The sequence below is a fragment of the Chrysemys picta genome, chromosome 14 (assembly GCF_011386835.1).
Source record: "Chrysemys picta bellii isolate R12L10 chromosome 14, ASM1138683v2, whole genome shotgun sequence".
In the NCBI taxonomy this organism is placed as follows: domain Eukaryota; kingdom Metazoa; phylum Chordata; order Testudines; family Emydidae; genus Chrysemys; species Chrysemys picta.
In genome coordinates, this window is record NC_088804.1 from 11990461 (window position 1) to 12015461 (window position 25001).

The 25001-nt window shown below is 46.0% G+C and overlaps 1 protein-coding gene across 4 annotated transcripts in view; it reads right to left on the bottom strand.

Annotated features, from left to right (window-relative positions):
* SMPD3 (sphingomyelin phosphodiesterase 3) overlaps positions 1-25001 on the bottom strand; it is a 245056-nt gene that overhangs the window by 140000 nt on the left and 80055 nt on the right. For all 4 annotated transcript variants that reach the window (XM_065567586.1, XM_065567587.1, XM_065567588.1 and 1 more), the window contains exon 2: positions 17750-17842. The gene's annotated coding sequence lies outside the window, so the exon portion shown is untranslated. The remainder of the gene's footprint in view (positions 1-17749; positions 17843-25001) is intronic.

Here is a 25001-nt window from a genome sequence, read left to right on the forward strand (position 1 = left end):
TTCTGCCCGCCACTGTTCCTTTGTGCAGGGAGTGTCTACAAATCCTCCCTCTAGTAACAAATGTGAATGGCATGACCATGTCAACAGAGCACACAGCCCGAGTTTAAATCCAAACTCACCCCCTTTCCTGGCATATAGCTTTATGGTAGATGACAAATTCTAATGAAACAAACACCAGCCTAACCTTCTTCCCTGAGCTCAGCTGTCCCCATGCTATGTCCTCCTCATCAATAAAAAAGGGAAAGCCAGGGAAAAGCATAACAGGTACTTAAGAAGAGAAAGATACAGCCAGCAGATACTAACTACAAAATGGCCACTTCGGAGTCACAGCTGACTGTCTCTGCCAAATTTAAAGGGCCAATTCTAGAAAGACATGCTGGGGGAAGCATGCCTCGAGGCCTGGTCTACACTAACCCCCCAATTCGAACTAAGGTACGCAACTTCAGCTACATGAATAACGTAGCTGAAGTCGACGTACCTTAGTTCGAACTTACCGCGGTCCAGACGCGGCAGGCAGGCTCCCCCGTCGACTCCGTGTACTCCTCGCACCGAGCAGGATTACCGGAATCGACGGGGAGCACTTCTGGGTTCGATTTATCGCGTCCAGACAAGACGCGATAAATCGAACCCAGAAGTTTGATTGCCAGCCGCCGAACCAGCGCGTAAGTATAGACAAGCCCAGACAGCAACTGTGCATTGGGGAGAGTAAGTAGAACTAACAAGTTAAAGGAGCTGCTTTAGTAGGTTTGCCAATTTTCTAATTGCTGAAAACCGGACACCCCTGCTCTGCCTCTTCCCCTGAGACACCGCCTCCTCCCATTCCGTCCCCCCCACCCCAGGCCCAGCTGCCAGGGACAGGACCAAGTGAACCAGAAACATGCCGGGGGGGAGGGGGCTCCCGCTCATTCAACCCCTGCCCCTAGCAGCTAGGGCAGCATAAGGCCGCCCCCTGCCTGGGCCCTGCTGACGAAGACAGGGACCAAGCGAGCCACAGTCGTTACCCGCCTCCCCACTGCATGCTCAGCCCCTGTCCCCGGGCCTCCGCTGCCTCCTAGCCAGGCTCTCTCAGGCAGAAGCGGTTCCGTCCCGCACACAGCTGCCAAGGTGAGTGGCCGAATGTGCCAGAAGGAGGCGCAGAGAGAGAGAGAAGGACAGAGCCCCTCTCCTTCCCCCCACCCCCGGCAAGCCAATCTGGGGGCGGGGGAGGACACTTGACCCTGCAAGCCCCTCCTACGCATTGCCTCTGGCTGACTTTTCAACCGGACTTTCCGGTCAAAAAAAGAGACACCTGGAAACCCTATGCTTTAGGGTTATACCTATCATCTAACGTTACCCTCCAGCACCTCCTGTGTCCTAGCTTCTAGTTCCCTCGCTAGAGAGCCACTCCCACCTTCTTCACATCCTGGGTGCAGTTAGTTAGCAGTACATGACACAGCTTCTCTTCCTCTCAAGCCTGCACAGTTGGACTCATGGTCCTAAATAAATCTGGCTTTGGAAATGGAGGTGTATGAATAAAAGTATCTATTAAAACTATTTCAGAAATACTTTAGAATTTTACTGTAAAATATGGCATCAACGAGATGCATAGCTATGTGGTGTTATACAGATTATTGGCACTTATTTGGGATGAAGGCTTTACTCTTTGTGAGTTATGCAGTCACTCCAAACTCATGTATGAAGATTTTGTTAACATTACCACATCATCATGTACTGTATATCTGCATGCTAGTTAGCCTTACAGTCATCATCTGAATAGTGACAGGTTTCAGAGTGGTAGCTTTGTTAGTCTGTATCAGCAAAGAGAACGAGGAGTACTTGTGGCACCTTAGAGACTAACAAATTTATTTGAGCATAAGCTTTCGTGGGCTAAAACCCCACTTCATCGGACGCATGCAGTGGAAAATACAGTAGTAAATGTAAATTATTACTACAAAAGTTTTTTTCCCCTCCTGCTGATAATAGCCCACCTTAACTAATTACTCTCGTTATAGTTAGTATGGCAACACCCATTTTTTCATGTCCTCTGTGTATATATATTTTCCTACTGTATTTTCCACTGCATGCAGCCGATGAAGTGGGTTTTAGCCCACAAAAGCTTATGCTCAAATAAATTTGTTAGTTTCTAAGATGCCACAAGTACTCCTCGTTCTTTTTTCATCTGAATAGTGAAAATGAGCCAATAGCACAAGACAATGGGTACTTCCTATTGAGTACCCCGCAGCTACCTTGTTCAGAAGCAGCCACCCATAAAAAGAAACATACTGCTCTCTGCACAGGCCTTTAGAGACAATGATTCAACTTTTTTGTATCCATAAATAAAAATAAGATAATCTCCACTGCTGTTTCTTAAACCTGCAGGTATCAGTGAAAGGGCTTGGTCATACTTTAACTGAAGGTTTTTCCAGGTTCTCATTTAATAAAACATTATTTTTATATTAGGGCCAGACTGTGCCCCAAAAGATCCAAGTGAAAAGGGGAACCTTCTACATGCAAATTCTGCATTAACCACATAAGGCAGGGGGGATATGCTGCCACAGAGGAAAAAACGGTTACCCACCTTTCGTAACTGTAGTTCTTCAAGATGTGTTGCTCACATCCATTACATTCTAGGTATGTGTGCGCCCATGTGCATGGACATCAGAGACTTTTGCCATAGTGGTATCTATTGGGCCGGCTGTGGCACTCTCTGGGGTGCCGGGCTCACAACACGGTATATCAGGTACCACCGGACCTACGCCCTCTCTGTTTCTTCTTGCTGACAACTCCAACGGAGGGGTAAGAGGGCGGGTAATGGAATGGACATGAGCAACACATCTCGAAGAAGAACAATAGTTATGAAAGGTGGGTAAGCGTTTTTTCTTCTTCGAGTGCTTGCTCATGTCAATTCCACTCTAGGTGACTCACAAGCAGAATCCTTGGAGGTGGGCTCAGAGACTGGAGCATCGCTGTGCTGAAACTGAGCGTTCTGGGTCAGGGCATAATGCAAAGAGAATGTGGGGACGGATGACGAGGTCACGGCCCTACAAATTTCTTGGATCAGCACCCAAGCGAGGAAGGCTGCTGATGACGCCTGCGCCCTAGTTGAATGAGCAGTCACAATCGCCGGCAGGGGCACCTTCACCAGCTCATAACTGTAGAGGATACAGGCAGTGATCCAGGACAAGATTCCCTGGGAAGAGACTGGGCAACCCTTTTATCTGTCTATGACAGCAACAAATAACTGCGTAAACCTGGAACGGCTTCGTTTATTCTATGTAGAAGGGTATGCAGCCTATGTTCCTCATTTGTTGTGTGAGGATTTAAACACAGGACCAGTAGGTATAGGTCTTGACCAGTATGGAATTGGGAGATGACCTTGGGCAAAAAGACCGGGTGCGGGCGCAGCTGGACCTCGTCCTCAGAGAAGACCATATACGGCAGTTCTGATGTGAGCACCCTTATTTTGGACATCATACGGGCCACAGTTATAGCAACCAAGAAGGCAACCTTTCATGAGAGAAGCAGGAGGTAGTAGGAGGCCAAGGGCTCGACAGAGCACGAGTCTTGACAGTAAAAGATTCAGGTTCCAACAAGGGACCGGGTCCCGGATATGCGGGTAAAGATGGTCCAGACCTTTCAGGAACCATGACATCGTCGGATGGGCGAAGACCGACCTGCCTTGGAACGGAGAGTGGAATGCTGAAATGGCTGCCAGGTGAACCTTAACCGAGGATAGTAACAGACCCTGGAGCTTAAGACGCTGCAAATAGTTCAGGATGCCTTGCAGTGGGGCCTCTTCTGCACGAACGTGACGATCCAAAGCCCAACGCATGAACTGCTACCATTTCGCCACATAGGTGCCCCTTCTGGAGGGGTTCCTGTTACCCAGCAGAGCCTGCTGGAAAGCAGCGGAACACAGCCGCTCATCCCCACTCAGCCATGCAGTAGCCAGTCTGTTAAGTGCAGCGCTGACAGGTTCAGATGCAGCCGATTGCCATGGCTCTGGGACAGCGAATCCGGCTGAAGAGGCAGCTGCAGCAGCAGAGCTGCCGAAATACTCAGCAACATGCCAAACCAATGTTGACAAAGCCACGCTGGGGCTATAAGGATGATCGTTGCTTTGTCTTGCTTCACCTTGAGCTGGACTCTGTGGATTAATGGCACTGGCGGGAAGGTGTACATCAGCGCTCCCAACCATGGAATCAGGAAGGTGTCTGACAGGGAGCCCTTGTCCCTGCCATGCAGAGAACAGAACATGTGGCACTTTCTGTTCTGCCTGGAAGCAAACAGGTCCACCTGGGGAGTCCCCCATCTGTGGAAGATTAGGCTACCACCTCCAGATGGAGCAACCATTCGTGGCGAGTCGAGAAGGTCCTGCTGAGGTGATCTGCCAGGACACTCTTGGCTCTGGGCAGGTGGGCGGCTACCAGATGAATGGCATGTCACACACAAAAGTCCCAGAGGCTGAGCACTTCCCGACAAAGGGCCGAAGACCTGGTGCCGCCCTGCCTATTGATGCAATATATCACAGCGGTATTGTCTGTGAGGACCTGTACCACCTTGCCTTTCAGTTGGGGCAAGAAGGGCAGGCAGGCCACGCGAACCACTTCGAGCTCCCTGACGTTGAAATGAAGGGCGAGATCATTGTGGAGCCAGCAGCCGGCCCTGGGTGCTGAGCTCGCCCAGATGGGCTCCCCAACCCAGATCTGATGCGTCCAAGACCAGGGTGATCACTGTGATGGGATCGCAAAGGGGACTCCCTGCAGCACCAACCTAGGATCCTGCCATCAATCCAGAGACAGGAGGACATGGTTCAGCACTGTGATCACTCAGTCCTGGGGGGCCTGCTGGGGGTGTAGACTGAGGCTAGCCACAGATGAAGATGGGCATAGCTGACCACGTTTGTGCATGCGGCCCATCAGTCGCAGGCACGTGTGGGCCAGGGTGAGCAGGTGGCTCTTTATGTGGGAGATTAAACTTGACATGGCCTGAAAACGCACTTCCTGAAGGAAGGCCCAGCCCACGTGGAGTTGAGAAACGCTCCGATGAACTCTATGCATTGGACTGGCGTTAATGTGGATTTTCTGTGTTTAACAACAGGCCCAGGTCGCTGCTGGTGGACCGCACCAGATCAAGGTCCTACGCACCTGCCCCGGAGACCTGCCCTTGATGAACCAGTCATCGAGATACAGAAAGACCTGGAGCGCGCGACATCTCAGGTATGCCGCCACCGGTACCACACATTTCGTGAACACCCTGGGGGCCAAAGACATGACAAAGGGTAGCACTGTGAACTAGAAGTGGTGCCCCGCCACTATGAAATGCAAGAAACGCCTGTGTCCCGGGGATATGGAGACATGAAAATAAGAGTCCTTTAAATCGAGAGCGGCGTACCAGTCCCCCGGATTCAGGGATAGGATGATGGAGGCCAGGGAGACGATGCGGAACTTCAACTTCTTGAGAGACATGATCAGGCAATGCAGGTCCAGAATGGATCTGATACTTCCTAATCCTGAAGGGGAGGGGAGGAACAGGAGTAAAATCCTCTTTCTTCCATATCCCAAGGAACCTCCAAGTCTCCAAGCCCAAGAGCTTGTCGACCTTTTGAATGAGGAGTTGCTTGTGAGAAGGGTCCCTGAAGAGGGACAGGGAAGTGGGGAGGTGGGAGCGAGGAGCAGCCAAACATTGCAGGGTAAAACCCCGAGCTACTATATCCAGGACTCAATGGTCCAATGTAACCCGCAACTAGGCTGAGAGGTAGGGAAAAAGGTGGTTGAGGAAAAGGCGGGAAGGATCCGGGTATTTGGCTAGTGCGTCGCTCCCGAGTGCACCCTCAAAATAAGCACTTTTGGCCCCCTTGGTGCTTCGCCAGGACAGGCTGTGCAGGAACTTGGGACGACGAAGGGCGGCAGCGACTAAACCCTACATTCCTTTCCCTTGCAGGTGCCTGCCGAGGTTACCACTGTCAAGGTGGCGGGGGAGGCTGGAATAGCTGTCTCAACGTCTGAAGCGCGTTCATCCCCAGAGAGTGGAGGGTCGCCTGAGAGTCTTTCAGGCCGTGCAGACAAGCATCCGTTTGGTCGGAAAAAAGGCTGACACCGTCAAACGGGAGGACCTTAATAGAGGCCTACATCTCCTGGGACAGGCTGACGGTCTGGAGCCAGGAACTGCGCCGCATGACCAACGCCAAGGCGACCACTCAGGCAGCTGAATCAGCCACGTTCCAGGCCATTTGGAGGGAGCACTGAGCTGCCACAGTCCCCTCCTCCTCCAGAGTTGGGGACTCCTGGGCCATCTCCTGGGACATGGAGTCCTTGAACTTGAGGAGAGAGTCCCACAAGTTAAAGTTATAGTGACCCAAGAGGGACTGGTGGTTCGCCTCCCAAAACTGGAAGCTGGCTGTAGAATACATTTTTCGACTGAAGAAATCCAGCCTTTTGGCCTCTTTATTCTTAGGGGTGGAAGTGGTGGCCCCTGTTTATCCCTCTTGCTGGCTGCTGACAAGACCAACGATCCCGGTGGGTGTACAGGTACTCAAACCCTTTCGCTGAAACTAAATACTTCTTTTCTGCCCTCTTGGAAGTAGGCAGAATGGAGGACAGGGTTTACCAGATGTTTTTGGCAATGTTCAGGACCGCACCAGGAGTGCGACATGGGCTGGGGTGGATGCTGATAACACATTAAACAATGTGTCCGTCTGCTCCTCCATCTCCTCTGCCTTGAGGCCCAAGTTGGAAGCCACCCTGATGCGGAGCAGCACCTGATGCTCCCTAAAATTGTCCGGCGGGCTAGCTCTTGAGGGACCCACCACTGACTTATCCAGAGAGGAGGAGGATGATTGGACTACCGAGGGAGGGCTGGTGGTGTCCTCCCCAGCCAGAGAGGGTGGCCTAGGGGTGAGTAGTGGCTCCTCACCCGCGGCGGCTACCAGAGCGTTCTGCATTGAGCCCGGTGCCATCGGCGCTGCCTTCAGTCTGTCTGGTTCGGTGACTGAGGACTGGTGGGAGTGCAGCAGCATGGGAATGCCCCAGGCGTTCCAATAAGGCCATTGGGTCGGCCACTGGCCTTGCTGCCAGGTTGGCACCAATGCAGTAGACGCGCCCTCCAGAGCCTAATCGCATTGCTATCTGGGCAAGGGGCTGAACTGCGCCTCCAAGCCCAAGAAGTCGTCTCCCTCCGGTGACCAGGGCAGGGCCGTCGAGGCTTGGTTCTGGCAGCTCACTGTTGCTGCCGGTGACCGGGAACTGGGAGGGTGTCAACTGCACTGTTGGCTTGGGCCCTTTACTGCTCCCTGGAGTTGGTGGTGAGTCCTTTTGGGGGAAGGAACTCCCTGGGGCCAAGCCCTTTTGCGGGTCCAGAGTGGGCATAAGCTCAGTTGGGCTTGCTCGGTGCCATCTTCTTAGGTTTCTTCCTCAGCGCTGGCAATGGGGATCGGTGCCGGGAGGAACCCAGTGCTTTGGCTGCACACCGCACCAAAGTAGAAGCACTAGGTGCCTCATTGGGCTGCTCTGGCTTCAAAGCTGGGCACAAGGCAGCCTCAGGACGGCCCTGATACATAAGTCACACTCCCTCTGAGTCAGGGGACAAAAGTTTTTACAGATGCGACAGCGCTTCTTTACGGGGATTCCATGAGACAGCTTAGACAACTATCAGTCACTAACAGACGTAGGCCTGTTACATGTGAAGCACGGCTTAAAACCCAGGGACTGGGGTATGCCCCGCCTAAGGAAACATCCCCGCTGGGACACTAACTAATGCTTAACAGCTACTTAACAACTAACAATGGTTAAACTATTTACGGCTAAAAGCACAAGGCTGAGATAAAAGAAAAAAACGCTTTGCCAAGTGTATCAATTTTTATAGTGTGGCCCTCTACCTATAAACTACTAGCTGAACTAGTCTGACAGCATCTGTTCTAGTGTGCTCATGCAGGATGCCGAGGAATGGTTGGCACCCTGCTAGAGCTATTGTGCAGATGACAGAAAAAAGATTTTTCGACATGTTACAACTGGGAGTAGGCCTGTGTTATGGAAGTCTCCAAAGCTGAGACGTGTTTGGATAAAATTTTCAGTTCTTGGCACTCTTTTTAGTGCACCAAACTAGAAATTTTGATCTGAATATGAACTTCCCTGAAGTCTGGAAGAACCGAGAGATAATTCTCTGGTTTCAACCCATCTATACTTAAGAAATCCTTCCAAACAATTATGTCTTTGTGAAATTTCTAGGGCTTCTATTGTGTTCAGATTTTTATTGCATTCTCCTCACCATGAGGCTACAGTTGGGACTGCTGAAGTCACACAGACCAGAAACTGCAGACAACGGTCAATGTTATAAATATTCTGGGTAAATAATGTAAATCTCAAAGTTACGTAAAGGCGGAGGGGAAAACATAATCCCTGTCTGGAAAGTCACCTGAACACTTAAAAAGTCCAAACAAATAGCAAGTCCCAGAAAATGTGCATGCATGTTTGTGGGAGGGCAAGGGAGCAAAAATTTCCTTGGCCTCTTCTCGACAAATAAATTACGGCTTCTAAAACAGGTTTCTTTTATAAACACTCCCAGGGATCAACCAGCAAGCCCTTTCTTTCTTTATTCCTCCTCTCCCCCACACCCCCAAGGAATGCTTTTACTCTTGGGCTGACTCCAAACAGAGGAGTTCTGGAGAATGAGAACTTTCCTTTCCTCTTCCTGCTCAAAAGCAGCTTGAATATGCTCCAAATTTTTAAGTTTAAAAACAAAGAACTGTCCCAGTACCGAGACTGGAAAAATAGGGTCACTTTTCCATTCCCTAAGGCAGTTCTAAAATACCAGATGGGGAAATGGGGGGAGGGGGAGAGGTGGAGACACATTTTCAGTCATCTTAAAGATTTTAATATCAAGCTCTTCAATACAGTCTTCCCATCTGCCAGGCTCCACCTGTTCCTGTAGCAACAGGACATACAGTGCAGTGTGCAGCACTGGCACGCAGATGTTTCAGACTGTATTTCTTAAGGTGTCCATTTTCCCTTTAGTATATGCATTTTGCCATCAATAGGAATTGCACACATGCAGGGCCCAATTCTACAAGTTTCCTGTGACATGCAGAGCAGCCTCAATGCCCATTAGTGTGCTCAGCATCTTCAAGGATTGGGCTTGTAGTGAAGGGAAAATAGATTTTTAACAAATTAAAAATTCTTCAACCAGAGGACAATTTTTAAAAAACTAATATTTAAGTAAATACGGTTTTTTCTCCAGTTTGGTAACAGTTATAAGGGTTAATAACAGCATTTCTAATGATAAAAGCCCTGCTCCAGTCAGGGAGGAGTGTGAAAGACATCCAAATAAACTTGACACAATATGAAATGTTAAAATATTTGGAATATTTAAGTGAATCTTCTTCAGGACAGAATGGACTTCTGGACTCTTATTAATAAGGGGCTGATCCTGTGAACACACATCTCTACTTAAATGGGACTACTGAAATGCATAAGTCAAAACCCAAAGGTCAAAACCTAAAACAACCTTCTTGACTGGAGATGATGTGAAGGGATCCTCAAACCTCAGATGCTAGTCCAAGTTCTCTAGTAATGCTACATTTATGAAGTCTTCTATATTAAAGAGCCAATCTAATAATAATAATAATAATAATTGGAGATCTAACTATCTCATAGAACTGGAAGGGACCTTGAAAGGTCATTGAGTCCAGCCCCCTGCCTTCACTAGCAGGACCAAGTACCAAGTCCCTGACAGGTGTTTTGTTTTGTTTTTTTGCCCCAGATCCCTAAATGGCCCCCTCAAGGACTGAATTAACAATCCTGGGTTTAGCAGGCCAATGCTCAAACCACTGAGCTATCCCCCCCCCCCAACTGCTGTACATTGCATTACCAAAAATCCATTGTGAGAACTTTAGTGAACACCAGATTATAGCTGCTTTTGCTTAAACCCACAGTACTAAATATACGGATTTCCAAAAATCTTTTGCACTTTAATTGCAGACTACAAAAATTTAGCCATTTCCCAGCAATCATACTGATTTCTAATTTAAACAGTTATTTGCTAATCATTGCTAATCATTATGCAGCAACTTTTCGCCCTCAGTGGGGTTCAGCATTAGATTAGCATCAGCTAAAGACCTGAGAGTTGTACCCTGTGGCTAAGTAAGGGGAAAAGCCATGCTGTTAGTTTAATAGTTTGGTCAGATGTTACTTTTGATGAAAAAGAAGAAGATTGGGTCTGTGGACTCTGATTTCACTACTGTGACAGTTCTTCCATCATGGGAGAAGTCAAGCTTTCAGAATAAGTGTGACAAATTTTCAAAGACCATCCTTAGAACTGTTCTAGGCTTTTCCACACGTGAACAGCTGTGCATGGGAAACCTGAATTACTGCTCATTGCAACAATCTATGGCCCTGGTTCAAATACAGTATAAGTCAGCAGGAATCTTCCTGCTGACTTCTATAGGAATTGGATTCAGCCCTATGTAAGCAAAACTTGCAGGTGCAATTTTAAAGTTTGGCTTTGAGGGTGGCTGAGCTATTTTAACTGTACCCACAATATTTGCAGGCAAATATCCTAAACAGAAAAAACCTGTATCTATATGTATAAATGGGGTTTTACAAATGCAATGGATAGACCCACAAACTTTAAATTTTCAATCTGTCTACACAAATGGCCTCAGATGTAAAAATCTAATAATGATATCCAAAGGAAACTCATGTGCTAACTTAATTAAATCATTTGCAGTAACATCTAGAACATGGTAGGCTCCAAACAGACATACAAAGAAGGGACAGTAATTGGAAGTTTAAGATTTTCAAAACAAAACTTCCATTCCTGAGTTTTTCCAGTTGTCTGTTAAATGTATGGCGTTGTCTAAAACTCAGGGCAAGTGCCAGAGAGGTCACAGAAACAAAATACATGGTTATTATACCAAATGTAGCTTCTGATGTTTTTTCTTTTTAAAGTTGGGTGGAGAGAAATGAGAGAAACTGACCAGTAAACGCTGAATGCAAAAACGTGTTCAGCCTAATCTTCCCAGTAGGATATGAAGTGTCAAATCAGAGGATCTGCACAAAGTATACTGAAGTGCTCTATAAACCATGTAGAACTTGCACTGCAATACCCACATTCATATGGCAATATCAGATTTGGCTTAACAATAGTCAAGTGAGGCCTTTTCTACACAATATTGGAATTAAAAGGCCAATTGCAAGGGATATTTTTAAGTATTGCACTATCCCAATAAAGACTGTCACAGGGTGATTGACCCTGGGGATTAAGACAGGGCCCAGGCACCTATGCCTGAATGATTCAACCCTAAGTTAATTGATTAATTAGGCCCTGGAAGATGGGGGAATTTGTTTGGAATACTCTACCAATAAGGGAGTTTGACAGAGGATGATTAATTGTTACTCTGGGAAAGAAAGACAGGGAATATAGAGACAGAGAGCTCTGTCTGGACAGGAAGGACGTCCCGTGGACAGACCTAAAAGGAAGAAAACAGACCTTTTATAGGGGAAGTTGTGGAGGGAGGGTGTAGGGGGTGATATTGCTGCAAGATGCTCATTAGCAGTCAGGAAGACAGCCAGGGAGCTGGAGAGAAGTTGCAGGAACTGTGGTGAAAGGCTAAATTGAAGGGGCAAACTGGTATTGAAGCCAGCTGTTGGAAGAACTTTTGTAAACCCTGAATTGAAGGCCAGGGAGGCTAGGATTAAAAGGACATTAAGTTAAAATAAGTGATACCCTGAGAGGGGAACATACTGAGAAATTTCTGTTGGAGTAGATTCTTCTTCTGGGAAAAGGAGGCAGGGAACTTGCAAAACTGGCCTAATCCAGGAAGGGGAGCGAGGGAGGCAATGGGTATACTGTTAGAGGCATAAATATAAAAGAAAATTAATTCCAATGTGCCTCAAAGTAGCTGTATTAAACAGATATTTGTGTATCTGTCTCAGTTGACACACAGCATTTCTGTGTCAGGCCAAAGGAACTAAGAATGACATGAATCCCATTTGGTGTCTAGAAATTATAAAAACAAACCAAAACAATATTAAAAAATGGACTAAGAAGAAGAGCAGAAAAACTGTTGCAAAACCAAGAAAAAAGAAGTGGGGAGGAAAAAAAAATCAGACTATAAAATATAAAGTATCCTGAGGCAAAACCAGGAAATAAAATCTCAAAAGTAAAATATGGCAGAAGAATCTTTGTCAACCACAAACGTGTCAAAAACATGGCAACTAAGGAGAGAGAAAAAGAACCTGCATTCAAAAAAAGCGATAAAGTGATGGCAGAACATTATAGATGGCAACAGAGAAAGAGAAAACATGTGTGAAAGTATAATTTTTGTCCATTTGATCTCTTGCAATGACTCATCTGGAGGCATTGTAGTCCCTCTACCGATAGAGCCTTCGACTGGCATTCAGGAGACATGGAGTCTATCTCTGGCTCTGTCACTGGCCTGCTGTGCGACCATGGGCAAGTCACTTCCTCCTTCTGCACCTCTATTTCCCCTCCCTCCTTTTGTGTGTCTTGTCTCCTCGAAGTGTAATCTCTTTGGGGCAAGGACTGCCTTACTATATGTTTGTACAATGTCCAGAACAACTGAGATTCAAACACAGCTGGGCCTTCTAGGCACTCTAATAATAAAATTACATGCAGCAAGCCTTTGGTATGCCAAAGTAGTGCAGAAGTCTCTTATGGTGGTTAGAACCCAGTCCTTGCTGTAACTGTAATCAGTCAGTCGAACATTTATTTCTGTCTAGCTTTTGTATCATTATGTATTATTTGAATTACTGTAGTGCTTAAGAGCCCCAATCGCGCACCAGGACCCCATTGTGGTAGGTGGTGTACAAAATGGCAGTCCTTGCCCCAAAGAGCTTCTAATATAAGTAGGATTCAAATCTGCACAGTGCTGAATCTATTGTGAGATGCTGGGCAGAATTTTTTTTTCCCCCTAAATCTCAATTTTTTCCAGGACAGGAAAAGTTTTCCCCATCCTAAATTGGAACAGAAAGTCAAAAAAATCTCAAAAATGTTGGCAAAGTGGAAAAAAATTCAGTTTGGGTCAATCAAAATGTTTCATTTTGATAATTATGAAACATTCCAGTTTGGTTTTAAGTTATTTTATTTTATTTTTTTATTATAAATTATCTTAAATTTTTAAAATAAAGTCATTTCAAACTGAAAAAAAAATGTACTTTGTTCTGACAATGCCATAATGAAGAGTTTGACAATTGGAAAACTTAAAAAAAAAATTGAAATGGGAAATTTGCCAAAACCAATCCTTTCTCGGTAAAAGTTTTGGTTTCAATGTACAGTATTTTTCAAACAGAAAAAGGTTTATCAAAAATTTCCTGACCAGCTCTAGTGCTGAGTACATTTACTTGAAATGTTTTTCAATGGGAGTTGAGGGACCAGTGCTGTTCAAAACATTCAGCGATGATCTGGAAAAAGGGGTAAACAGTGAGGTGACATGATTTGCAGACACAAAATTACTCAAGATAGTTAAGTCCAAAGCTGACTGCAAAGAGTTATAAACAGATCTCACAAAACTGGTTGACTGAGAAACAAAATGGCAGATGAAATTCAATTCAGATAAATGCAAAGAAATGCACACTGGAAAACAATCCCCAACGCATACAAAATGATGGGGTCACCACTCTAGAAAATCTTAGACTCATTGTGGATAGTCCTCTAAAAACATCTGCTCAATGTGCAGCAGCAGTCAAAAAAGCTAACAGAATTCTAGGAACGAGATAGATTAGGAAGGGTTAGATAATAAAAGACAGAAAGTAACATAATGCCATCATATAAAATCCATGGTAAACCAACACCTTGAATACTGCATGCATTTCTGATTGCCCCACCTCAAAAAAGATATTAGAATTGGAAAAAATACAGAAAAGGACAACAAAAATGATAGTGGTATGGAACAGAGCCCGTATGAGGAGAAATTAAAAAGACTGGGACTGTTTAGTTTAGAAAAGAGATGACTGGAGAGGATATAATAGAGGTCTACAAAATCAAGAATGGTATGGATAAAGTGAATAAGGAGGTGTTATTTACCTCTTCACATAACACAAAAACTAGGGGCCACCTAATGAAATTAATAGGCAGCAAGTTTAAAACAAGAATAAGGAAGTACTTTACATAAGGCACAGTCAAAACTGTGGAACTCATTGCCAAGGGATATTGTGAAGGCCAAAAATATAACTGTGTTAAAAAAATAATTAGATACATTCACAGAGGATAGGTCCATTAATGACTATTAGCCAAGATGGTCAGGGATACAATCCCATGCTCTAGGTGTCACTAAACTTCTTACTGCCAGAAGCTGGGACTGGATGACAGGGGATGGATAGGGTTGCCAACTTTCTGACTGCAGAAAACTGAACACTCTTGCCATGCCCCCAAGGCCCTGCCCCTAGCTCTTCTGTGAGCCCAACCCTCCGCTCACTCCATCCCCGCTCTTTCGGTTGCTCACTCTCCTCCACCCTCGCTCACTTGCTCTTTTTCACCAGGCTAGGGCAGGGGGTGTTGGAATGTGGAAGGGAGTGAGAGCTCCAGCTAGGGGTGCAGGCTCTGGGGTGGGGCCAGGGATAAGGGGTTTGGGGTGCAGGAAAGGGCTCCAGGCTGGCGCCGAGAGGTTTGGACCAGGGGAGGGGATTGGGATGCAGGAGGGGGTGCGGAGCATGGGCTCTGGGAGGAAGTTTGGATGCGGGAGGAGGCTCAGGGCTCTGGGAGGAGGCTCAAGGCTGGGGCAGAGGCTTAGGGTGTGGAAGGAGGTGAGGGCGCAGGCTCCCAGTGGCGCTTACCTCAAGTGGCTCCTGGGAAGCAATGGCATGTCCCTCCAGCTCCTAGGCACAGGGGCGGCCAGGGCCAGGGGGTCTCCATGTACTACCCCTGTCCGCAGGCACCGCCCCCACAGCTCCCATTGGCCACAGTTCCCAGCCAATGGGAGCTGTGGAGCTGGTGCTTGGGGCAGCCCCTGCACCACGGGCAGGGGCAGAGCGGGGAGCTGCCCCCCTGACCGCCCCTGCACCTAGGAGCCGGTGGAACATGCCAGCCGCTTCCGGGAGCCATGTGGCGCCAGATGCTGCAGCCAGCCGGACTTTTAGTGGCTTGGTCAGCTGGGCTGACTGTAGCCGCCAGGGTCCCTTTTCTACCAGGCGTTCTGGTCAAAAACTGGATGCCTGGCAACCCTAGGGATGGATCACTCGATAAATTGCCCTGTTCTGTTCATTCCCTCTGAAGCATCTGGCAATGGCCACTGTCGGAAGACAGGATACTGGACTAGATGGAGCATTGATCTAACCCAGTATGCCCATTCTTATTTTTTTATGCACTTGAGACCTTGCACAATCAGGCCTATAATGTCCTTTGCAATCTCTCATCATATATAAATTAAAGAGTAGTATTATTTAACCTGGAAAATGGAAGAGTTAGTGGGTTCCTATTTGAGGTGTAACTAGAGAGCAGTGTGGTTTTAGGATAATTTCATATAGGGCATCGGAAGTAGAAGCAGTTTAACAATATTTCCAGTGTAAGAAAATTTACTATTCAACTTCTTTTCAGTTTTTATATAGCTGTTAAAATGCAGAACAAATGTGTGACTAAGATCATTTTAAACCTGTGGCTAGAAACTGAAAGGAACTGGATAGTCTCACAAGTCATGTATTGACGTGCTGTGGTGGAAATCCAAGATAAAAAAAACTGACCTAGTCATCGGTGTTATCTCCAATAAAAGATGGCCTTTCAAGAAAGCAGCTTGAAACCTGACATGCTAGCCCATCCTGAATCCTGTTTTTGCTGTTCATTAATTTAGAGATGGATTAAGCATCTATTACTGAATGGCTCTCAACATTATGTGTAAAGTAACTTGAAAAATGATAATCCAAGCAGGCCTAATGTTTTAGGAGCAGACCCTCAGCACCAAAGCTATTCTCTTGCTGTAAATAAAGGCATGAAAATGGGCATCGATAAAATGACCCAAGCAATTCCTCTTTAGGAGTTCTGAGAACATCTACAGAGGATGTTATTTACTGGTATGATACAGTTGGTGCCTTTTAGTAGTAGCTTGATAAATGTGCAATAAAGCCTGAGTCCTCATCCATAAAGGTTGAGGAGACTTTATGAGGAACTATTTTCACTGCAATCAAGGCAGTTGCAGCAAAACCATTTTATAAATAAACTGCATGCCAAAATCATCGTTATTGTATAAACAAAATAAACATTACATAATAAGATATATTTGGTATGCAGGGAATTCAGGCACTGTGTATTGTATTGCAAATAAACAGTGACAGTTAAACCAAAGGAACTTAGAACAGATCTTTTGGCGCAGGCAATTCAGCATTCAGTTTCTTCCAATAGTGTTCAGTATCAGATACTGAAGAGAAAAGGGACTTTTCCCTCTTTCCCCCACTCCAAAAAACCCCAAAACAAAATCTCAACAACCCCAATTCTGCATATGAGAAATTCCTTCCTAACCCCACATTCTCAAGTGATAAAAAAAAATCATGCCATGCTTTGAACCATGAAACGTGGTTACTCTCATCTCTTAGCTTGAGTAGCTGTAGGTGTTACTAATGGTCAAAATTATATAGCTCATTTAAAAATCCAGCCACAATGTTTGTTTCAGTGACCTCCTGTGAAGGCAAGTCCCACAGGCTGACTCTGTTCTGCACAAAGCAGTGTTTCATTTGAATGCTTCAAAATTACTGCAGTGTAGTTTAATCTAAGTAAAAGTAAGGGGCAGCAGGGACAGAGAATATCACAAATCTGAAAACTGAAATTTTTCGTTTTCGAAGACTGAAATGAAAATTTCAACTTGAAACAAATTTTTCAAACAAAAATCTCGAATCAAAACAAATTCTCCAGTTAAAGTGTTTAATCTGAAATCTTCACAGGAACCAATTTCAAATTTGACTGGCTTTAGATACCAACAGGATAAGTGGGGGTTAGACAATAGGTCTTGTTCCCACTCATATGACTGAACTGATCACTAACTTTGGTGATGGTCTCGGCCATGGTACATTAGCAACAACCCTGGGCATCCTTCCACCTTTCTGTAGGGCATGGAGCTATCTTCATCTCTGAGTGTACACCACAGACTCAAGTTCCTGGGTTTGCAGAACTGATGTTGATGAACTTGAGTCCTGTCTACATTCCTCTGCTTAATCCACCCTGCCATGTGTGTGAATGGATTTCACAAAGTGCTATTTTCCCATGCTTCTAAATTATGTTTATAGGCAACAATGACAAATCATAGAAACTAAACAATACTACCTGAAACATAAGAGTCATCCATGCTTATATATTAATTCATTCTAAAAAATTACGGTATATCTCCTCTAACTGGCAAAACACTTACCTCTCTGTAAAACCAGATAAAATTTACTTTCTTCCAGCCTTTGTACACTCTTAGGGGCAGCAATTATCTTTTACTATGTATGTATAGTGCCTAGAGAAATGTGGCTCTGATCTCGGTTGGTACCACCATAAACACAAATAATTAATCAATCAGAGTGCCATTTCATGCAACTGAACAAGTGTCAGGTGGACAGGGAATATGGAAATTAATATATAGTTCATGTGCAGATTATCTGCTAGAATATGTTCTTAACCAGTTTTTGTTTTGGTTGTTTACTTAAGACTAAAGCAAGAGTGCAATTCTTCTAGTATTTTTATGATTATAACAAAGAAATACCATGCCATTAGTAAACTAACATTGTTTCCAAGGTTGAGTCATCAAATTTTAAGTTAAGGCACAATTATAAAAGCAAAATTAATATACCTGGAAAAGAACGTGTATAGTTGGTTCTTTCTGTTTCAAGTTTTCATTCAATCCTTGCTGCTTCTGTATAAGCGTCTCTGAAAATTTCTTCACCTGAAATTAGATTTACATTATGTAAGATTTCTTATGAAGATGGGTAAAGCAGTTGCATCAATTACTTATACATGCTATAGAAACTTATCTTAGTGTTAGACTACTATATTGTTCCAATATTTGGTATGCAAGTTAGCCTATATACGGTGTATGTATGCTTATGACAACCATGCAACCAAAACTATCTGGCATAAAAATACAATTGTAGTAACTACACAAGAATGAGGCACCTAAATTGCATGAGCATTTTTGAAATCACAATTCTATAAGCACAATTTTTCAAAACAGTCTCCTAATATTTACATGTCCTCCAATTTAAATGGGATGTAATGATTCATTCATGAGCCACAAACAAAATAAAACTTAGTTTTCTCCAATTAATAGTAAGTCAACAAGCATAAAATATAGTATTTTAACAGCTTAAACTTTCTAAATATCAAACCACAGTGAAATGTATATGGATAAAGATGAAACTTGAAACAAAAAAACCCGACTTTTTAAATCTTAATGTGCACATGCAACAAATTGGTTGCAAAAGAAATAAAGTTTCCTTGTCAAATGGGCAGAGAAATAAATTGTGTCACATATGTTGGGCCAATTAATGCTCCCCTATTCACATCCCATTACTCACATGAACAGGATTTTGCCAGTAATGGATATGCTCTAGGGCCAAAGGTATATGGGAAGAGGTTTTGAATTTTGCCACTATGGTTCAAAGGGTTAAAATTAAAAACACTCCTGAATGGGAGTGGAAAGACAGGGAACATCATCTCTCCCTGTCCTATTCAAGTTGAAAATGGTTCGAGATGTTCAGATTATTATGTCTCATTAAAACACTGGAAAAATCTGGCGGGACTTTTGTACAGCAAGTGGAAGAAACTTAAGTACAAGAGAACGACAGTACCGCTGTATGAAAAGACAATCAAGAGGTATAGGGTGAACAAAGACAGACAGAGCACCTTTATAGTAACGTGAGGATGATGATAAGCTATTTTTCTTTAATTAAAGGGATTACATATGATTAGTGGTCAATAAATGCCAAGAGATGTAAGGTATTTATTTCCAACTCTGGGGGCATTAGGACCCAGGAGGTATCTCCCCTTCACCCCCACTCCCCACACACATAGGCTTGGGAGAAAGCTGCAAAGAGGAACCAGCTAGGACTCAGTAGGGGCAAAAGTAGACAAAGAAGGGACCTTTGGAAATCTTTCTACAGTTCTGATTGGACTTTCTCTACCTTGTGCTGATTGACTATTTGCTCCCACCCTCCCTCTTCCCCACAGTCTCTTCACCTCTGCATCACTCCTCTTACCCTTTCTTCCTCTTCCTTTCAATGTCCCCTCTTCCCTTTCCTGTTCTTTCCATTTAGCTGATGCCCTCCTAACTAAACACACCAAGAAAGAAAGAAATCATTGCACTAACATGACATTTGTTGTCAACCCACTGTTCACTCTGCTGGTGTGTTCTGCCCCTCACCCAACCGGGTCTGTCATGTCTATTTAGATTGTAAGCTCTTTAGGGCAGGGACTGTCTCCTACTCTGTGCACCAGCAGACCCATTCTTGGTTGGCCTTTAGGCACTTAAATTATCAATATTTTAAACTGGCTTGTACACAGTGAATACTAAAGTATTTTAGCAATGCATCCTCTAGTTAAATAACAGAGTAAAATTCATCGCTGCCTGCAGCCTCTATGTAGGCGTTTGAAAAATAAAATCCACCAACTCAAATCCATGGGTAGGCAGTGAGGCTAGAGCACAGTCTCTCTGCAGCTACTACTTCAGCCTACAGGCTGGAATAGTAGCCACTGCCCCTCTGTATCTCTAATATAAGCAGTTTGGAAGGTGGTTTGGACCTCAAGTGTAGGGTTACCACACGTCCGTATTTTCCCGGATATGTCCGGCTTTTTTTCTTAAATCGCCATCCGGGAGGAATTTTTAAATATCTAAAAACGTCTGGGAAAATACGGACGTATGGTAACCCCAAGTCCAAAGTCACGGGGCTGGCAGCGCTTCCTGGGGCAGCTCCCGGCGCCCGCCCGCCAGAAGGAGCCTGCAGTGTGGGCGGCCCCTAGGCACAGAGGCAGAGGGGGACTGCCCAATCAGAGCTGCGGGGATGGGGCTTGCAGGCACCAGCAGCAGGCAGAGACTCCTCCGTCTCCGTCCCAAGGAGCCAGAAGGACCTGCAAGCACCGCCAGGACTCCCCACCTCGCCCCCCAGCAAGTCCCTCTAGCTCTTAGGGTTGGGTGGGGAGGGGCGCAGAGGGCTCTCTGCGTGCTGCCGGCACCTGCAAGCCCCGCTCCGTAGCTCCGACAGCTCCCATTGGTGCTTTTCCCGGCCAATGGGAGCCATTGACATTGCGCTTGTGGCGAGCGCAGCACGTGGAGATCCCTCATCTGCCCCTAATCCTAGGAGCCAGAGGGACCTGTGGCAGGAGGGGTGAGTAGGCGTGGGGGGGGAGGTGAAAAGGTGAATGGTGAGCAATGGGGGTTGAGTAAGTGAGGGGTAGGTGAGCGGGGCGGGGTGAAAAGGCCAGCGGCGGTTGAAGAGGCCAGTGGCAGGTGGGCGGGTGGGGGTGAGGAGGCAAGAAGCTGTGAGCCAATGGCGGGGGGGGGGGTTCTTGGGGCGGGCATGGGGGTTTCTGGCAGGGGAGTGAGGAGGTGAGTGGCAGGGGGTTGGGCTAGATGACCTCCTCAGGTCCCTTCCAACCCTGATATTCTATGAGGTGGGAGGAGGCAAGCAGTGGGTGGGGGACTGAGGAGGGATGCAGCAACGCAGCGGCGGGCCAGGAGGTGAGGAGCGGTGTGGTGGCGGGGCTGAGTGGAGAGGGGGCGGGACCGACACCCCCCCATGGAATGTCCTTTTTTTGAATGTTCAAATATGATAACCCTACTCAAGTGGGAGAAATAGGAGGGGGAGGAGAAGAATGCTGGAAAACGCTGAGAGCCTCACTAAGGTCTGAGCACTCTCTACTCCCAATGATTGAAAAGATCTTGCAACAACATTCTAGATCCATGTACATTTATAAAATATAGAAATGTACACATTGGCCCTAATCCTGCTCTCAGTAAAGTCAGCAGTAAATTTTCCATTGACTTTAATGGAAGCAAGAGGAAACACCATAACTGTCTTCTTTAGAGTAATATCTAATGCCCCAATTAGAATAATAGAAGATTAGGGTTGGAAGAGCTCTCAGGAGGTCATCTAGTCCAATCCCCTGCTCAAAGCAGGACCAACCCCAACAAAATCATCGCAGCCAGGGCTTTATCAAGCCAGGTCTTAAAAACCTTTAAGGATGGAGATTCCACCACTTCCCTAGGTAACCCATTCCAGTGCTTCACCACTCTCCTAGTGACACAGAGTTTCCTAATATCCAACCTAGACCTCCCCCACTGCAACTTGAGACCATTGCTTCTTGTTCTGTCATCTGCCACCACTGAGAACAGCTGAGCTCCATCCTCTTTGGAACCCCACTTCAGGTAGTTGAAGGCTGATATCAAATCCCCCCTCACTCTTCTCTTCTGCAGACTAAATAAGCCGAGTTCCCACAGCCTCTCCTCGTAAGTCATGTGCCCCAGCCCCCTAATCATTTTCGTTGCCCTCCGCTGGACTCTGTCCAATTTGTCCACATCCATTCTGTAGTGGGGGGACCAAAACTGGACGCAATACTCCAGGTGTGGCCTCACCAGTGTCGAATAGAGTGGAATAATCACTTCCTTCGATCTGCTGGCAATGCTCCTACTAATACAGCCCAATATGCCATTGGCTTTCTTGGCAATGAGGGCACACTGCTGACTCTCATCCTGCTTCTCATCCATTGTAATCCCTGGGTCCTTTTCTGCAGAACTGCTGCTTAGCCAGTCGGTCCCCAGCCTGTAGCATGGGATTCTTCCTTCCTAAATGTAGGACTCTGCACTTGTCCTTGTTGAACCTCATCAGATTTCTTTTGGCCCAGTCCTCCAATTTGTCTAGGTCACTCTGGACCCTATCCCTACCCTCCAGCGTATCTACCTCTCCCCCCAGCTTAGTGTCATCTGTGAACTTGCTGAGGGTGCAATTAATCCCATCATCCAGATCATTAATAAAGATGTTGAACAAACCAGCCCCTGTAACCCCTACTCATGCTTAGTAATCCTGTTGGGTATGATGGGATTACTACCCTGCAGTATCTATCCATGATAAATAAGGGTTGTGGATCTGGGCCCTACAGTATACAGAATACCTTACAGGCTAAGTAGGTACGTAGCATGCACTATACTATACCTAATACATTAACAGTTATGGAACAGAAGAAATTCCAGCCTAAGTAACAAGACTTCTGATGTTTTCCAGGTTCTTTAGTGTGACGTTCGCCAGACAATAACACTGAACTTTGTATACTCTAGGTGAAATTGTTCCACCCCTCTCTCTCCTGGAACTTCTCAAATAAAGTGTGTATATTTCTACATATGTAGCTAAGTGCTAGAAAATGCAGTTTATTTCCCAGGAGAAACATTCTGAATATTTCCTCCCCTTGAAGTTTCAAGTCTTCTACAGGCTTGGAGACAAACCAAAGAATCCCTTTCTGAACCACTGAATCTTTTAGTGTTGTAGTTTACAAGAAAAAGCATCCTCTTTAATACATTAATGATTCCTCTTTTTATATATACATTCCACATACAGTTCCCATTTAATGTCACTGCAGGTGATTCTGATATATGCCAACTTGTATGAAAGTCTGTACAAAGAAAAACATATTTAGTAACACTATGCAACTACTGTAGTTAAATTGTTCACATATCAGAGAAAAGCTGTATCAATGTTTTTTTATTTAAACAGTCTTTAAAAATAAACTTATAATAATAAACTGAAATAACAGTTCCAGGGCATGAGATATGTTTAATGCCCTACCAAATTTAAGGTCCATTTTGGTCAATTTCATGGTCATAGGATTTTAAAAATAATAAATTTCATGATTTCAGCTATTTAAATCCAAAATTTCATTGTGGTGTAATTGTAGGGGTCCTGATCCAAAAAGGAATTGGGGTGGGAGTCGCAAGATTTTTGTATGGGGGGTTGTGGTACTGCTACCCTTACTTCTGTGCTGCTGACAGCAGCGCTGCCTTCAGAGAGCGGCAGCTGTTGGCAAGGATCCCAGCTCAGAAGGCAGAGCCACTGTCAGAAGCATTGCAGAAGGAAGGATTGCATGGTATGGCATTGCCACCCTTACTTCTGCTGCCTGCAGAGCTGGGCCCTCAAATCAGCAGCCGTCACTCTCCAACCGCCCAGCTCTGAAGGCAGCAGCACAAAAGTAAGGGTGGCATGGTACTGCCACCCTTACTTCTGCATGGCTGCTGGCGGGGCACTGCTTTCAGAGCTGGGCACCCGGGCAACAGCTTTCCAGCCACGCAGCTCTGAAAGCAGCCAGGGCCGGCTCCAGGCACCAGCCCACCAAGCATGTGCTTGGGGCGGCGCCTGGAGGGGGGCGGTGCGGCGGGGCCCCGGCCAGGCTCGCCGCCCTCCCCGCGGCGCTCTGGCCGCCGGGGAGAGTGGAGAACCCTGGCCGGGCTCTCCGCCCTCCTCCCAGCGCTTTAGCCGCCGGGGAGAGCAGAGAGCCCCGGATGGGCTCTCCACCCTGCTCCCGGCACTCTGGCAGACGGGGAGAGCAGAGAGCCCCAGATGGGCTCTCCGCCCTGCTCCCAGCGCTTTGGCCGCAGGGGAGAGCAGAGAGTCCCGGACGGGCTCTCCGCCCTGGACAGGCTCTCCGCCCTCCTCCCGGCGTTCTGGCCACCGGGGGCTCTCCGCCCTCCCCCCGGCGCTCTGGCTGGTCGGGGATTGCGGGCCCGCGGCCGGGCTCAGCGCCCTGCCCTACCGCACTGGGGGGGGGGGGTGTGCGGCGGGTGGCTTTTTTGCCTAGGGCCTTGCCCAGGGCCCTGCCCTACCGCACTGGGGGGGAGGAGGGGGGTGCGGCGGGTGGCTTTTTTGCCTAGGGCAGCAAAAAAAGCCAGAGCCAGCCCTGAAAGCAGCACAGAAGTAAGGGTAGAAATACCACAATCCCATTAAAATAACCTTGCAACCCCCCTTCAGCTTCCTTTTGGGTCAGGACTCCCAATTTGAGAAAGGCTGGTCTGCCCTGTGAAATCTGTATAATATAGGGTAAAAGCACACAAAAGATCAGATTTCACAGGGGGAGACCACATTTCACAGTCTGACACATTTTTAATGGCCGTGAATTTGGTAGGGCCCTAGATATCTCTCTTCGTTACCAGAGTCTCTCCTGTTCCAGAAAACTAGCTAGAAAATTGAGAAGACATTTGCTAAAAGCAGAACAAGGCAGGAGTTTGTGATCCACTACTAAAGTGCTGCTTAATTCATCTAAGGGACATGCTGCACAGTTAGGGCTTGTTTACATGGTGGGGTAATGTTGAACTACAGAGGTGTGATTTCTCAAGAACACTAATATATTGTGTATTCATTGGTGCAAGTAGACCCTGCTGGTGCGCTTTAACATAGTGCTATTTGAAACAGCATTATATTAACATGCACTAGGCCTAGGGAACCTTTAGCACACACCACCAGGGTCTACACAGACAAATTAATGCACAACATTTTAGTGCACTTTAGAAATGACATCTCCAAAGAACATATTACCCCACCTTGAAGACAAGCCCTTAGTCATTCACAAAGGACAAAAGATCACTGTTTTGAAAGCAACTGGCAGGAGAAACAGACTGGTGGGAAAAACAGTCTGTTTGCTTTTAGTGCATTCCAGGCTTTTAATATATACAAACATATTCCACTAAAAAGCCATATAAAAATATGGATCATAAACACCCCAGATAGTCAAATAGATGCATGTAACCATGTTTTCCCAAACCTAAGTCTAGCAGCTGAAATTAGCAGACAGTTGGAAAGCAATAGTCTGCAAGTGCAATATGGAAGATATAGGTCTGACTGTTCCCTTAAAGCTCTTACTTGTTACTTCAGTTGAGACAAGGTGAGTCATGTAAAGTATGAGATTGGCTTGTGAGTACTGGGAAAAGTACCACCACCTCTAGGGTGACCCATGTATTTTTCTTCCCTTTTCATTTTGTCAGTGCAGCAATGTGGCTCTCTTAATGAAACCATAACTACCACACTGTGTAAACTTGCAAGCATGTTAGTTAAGAAGCCAACAGGAAT